We start from the raw sequence: 2911 nt of genomic DNA, 5'->3' as shown, positions 1-2911 counted from the left end.
CGACTGGGCATCGGATCCGGTGACGTGTGGATGGGCTCGACGGGCCTATGGGTGGGCTCACTGGGCGTTGTCCACGGGTTTTCCTTTTTTATTTTTTATTTGATTTACCGAGGCGGGCATTTCAACCGCCTCGATAAAGGTTGATTTATTATGTTGGACGAGCCGGTTTTGATGCTCGCCTCGGTAAATTAAAAACGCCCGCTGGCGGGTACTCAAGCAGCGGGCGGACTGATGGCGCCGGGAGCGCCGTGCGAGCAGTACTCGACCAACTATTTTAGATCCACGCCAGCCTTGATTCAGCATGCCATAAGCATATGGAGTGGATTGGAATCGTTTGGATCTGCGTTAAAGCCCGAGATAAGCTTAGAGACAAAAAAAGAAAAAGAAAAACCCAAAAAAAATTTAAGGTCTATACATGATATCGCCTCCGGGGCCGGGATCTTGATACGATCGATCGAGGACACTCCTTCTTGGTAGCCTGCTCCCCTTTTGTTTACGTCAAGTCGACGACGAGCACAATAATATACTGTGCATTATATTATATATAATATAATAGATGGATGCGTGATGGGATGGAGGGATCTCATACATACATATGAATATGATCCTGATGACCGATGAGCTCGGCTGGCGGCACAGCGTGTGTGCAAATTGGGAGGCGCGCGACATGCGTGTGTGGCTTTGTTTACGACACGGGGTGCGCGTGGTCCTCCGGCCCACTTGGTTGGTAGTAGCTGTCAGAGACGGTGCGTGGCCACCGTACCAGCCACGCGCCAGTCGACTCGATCGATCGAACCCGCGGCCCAGCGCCCTCTTCGGCTGCTTGTAAGGTCGCTGAGGCTGATTTGTATGGCTGATCTATTGGTAGAGAAAAATATCGTACTATGGTTGATAAATCGGTTTATACAAGCAGCCGAATAGAGCCCTAGCTAGCTAATCACACACATAGCTAGCTAATGATCGTTTTTAATGTTAATACTGAAGGACATGATGGATCACACAAGATGCCGCGAAAGTCAGTGGCTCCACTTGCGATGGATCGATCGGATCCTTCTCGGAAGTCGGAAGTGAGCTCGGAGAGGGTGTGGCTTCCATGCAAATGCAAGTGCAGGTGCATAGGAAATCGGGGGCCAGATCGCCCTCAAATCTTTCTTCGGATTCGAATGGATCTCAATCCCATACCACACCACAGCTAGCTCGGAGTATATAGATAGATAGCTGTTTAATTAACAGCCATGCGTCTCTCGCTCGTCGCCGTCGCTCTATAAAACCACCCGCCGGTCGCTGTCTCGCTTCCAGATCATCGCCCACGCGCGCCACGCCTTACACAGCCGGCGAGAGAGAGTTAGTGCATGGGCAGCAGCAGCTTCGACGACTATTCGTCGCCAGCGAGGGAGACTGTGCATGGAGATCGGCGGCGGCGGCCGGGGGAGGCGCGGCGGCAGCGGGGCAGAACGGACGGCGGCAAGAAGACCACCAAGCAGAAGCAGCCGCAGCGCGGGCTGGGCGTCGTGCAGCTCGAGAAGATCCGCCTCCACAACCAGATGCTGGCCGCCTACCGCTCCGCCGCCGCCCAGCAGCTTCACGACGACGACGCCAGCACAACGGCGATGACGATGCATCAGCTGGTGCCGCCGCCGCCGCCGCCTCCAGCCGCCGCCGTCGCTCCCGGCGGCGCCTCCTCGTTCCAGCCGTACCATCATCTCACGGTACGTTCCGTGCGTCTTCCGATCATCCCTGCTGGTTGCTGGTGGTGGAACGCCGCCGCCGCCGCATTGCTTGCTCTAGTTTTCAACGTCCGCGCGCGCGCATCGCGTACGTCGTCGTCTCATCAGATGTTCCCTTCTCTTGTCCTTTTTCCAGAACCGCTGTTTCGAGGAGACGGACCACCACCACCACCGGGGCGTCGTGCACTACTACGACGGCCTCCTACCGTACAGCAGTACACCGACGAGCCCGCCGGCTCCGACGCCGTTGCTGTATGCGCACGACGTCAGGGACTCGTCGGGACACAGGCTGGGGCAGCCGCCGCCGCCGCCGCCACAGCAACACTACTGGATGACGAGCAGCAGGAGCGACGGGGCCAGCTCCGAGGAGCTCGATTTGGAGCTCAGGTTGTAGCAGGGACCTAGCCTTCGTGCAGGCTGCAGCGAAGCGACTTTTAGTTTTGTTCTGGGTTGGGTAATGTTAATGTAATCGGGGTCAGCTGTTGGATCCATCGCCATTGGCCACACGCATGCATATGCATGGGCGAAGAAGCGCCATGCATCGGCTGATCGATACAATGCAACTCGATCTCTGAGAAAGAAAAACATTATCGGCCGGGAAATGAAGAAGGATCCATCGGAGCTAGGTTAGCCTAGCTGCTAGATTGATTAAACGCATGCATGTAGCTGTTTGATCCTGATCTAATTAATACTCGCAGCTAAAAATTGGCTCTAATTTCAAACATATATATGAGCAAAAGATATGCATATGAGGCCCATCCCATAGTACAGGTTAGCACACCCAAGATGCATGTATGTATGTTGTGCTTGGCCATTCCTTTGGGCATATTGTCGGCCTAATAAGCGGTCGTCCATCCCCGGCCGCTCCCCAATTCTCATTTGCTAACACCACCTTGGTGTGTGTCTCATCGATCGCTCTCCCTATTCTTCTGCCACGGTGACGCCACAGCTCCCTATCCTCCATCCGGCAACAGCGGCACGACGCCGCCCCCTTCCCTGCTCCCAAGGTCGGCAGCGTATGCATGGTGGTAACTGTGGCAAAAGCGGCATGGCGCCCTTCTTCCCCCTGTTTGCTTGGCTGGTTTAGCTTATAAGTCGTATTTTTTCAGCCAACGAATATTATTTTTCTTTCACACCAAATCAGTCAACGGTACTTTCAGCCATGGCTTATCAACCAAACAAGC

General features: G+C 54.7%; 1 pseudogene; it reads left to right on the top strand.

Moving 5' to 3' along the window:
* The first annotated feature begins 924 nt into the window (after nt 1–924).
* LOC136451318 (uncharacterized) lies at nt 925–2687 on the top strand (annotated as a pseudogene).
* The last annotated feature ends 224 nt before the right edge of the window (nt 2688–2911 follow it).

The sequence above is a fragment of the Miscanthus floridulus genome, chromosome 5 (assembly GCF_019320115.1).
Source record: "Miscanthus floridulus cultivar M001 chromosome 5, ASM1932011v1, whole genome shotgun sequence".
In the NCBI taxonomy this organism is placed as follows: Eukaryota; Viridiplantae; Streptophyta; class Magnoliopsida; order Poales; family Poaceae; genus Miscanthus; species Miscanthus floridulus.
The sequence above is the reverse complement of the archived record's forward strand: the minus strand, read 5'-3'. Positions and strand labels throughout refer to the sequence as shown.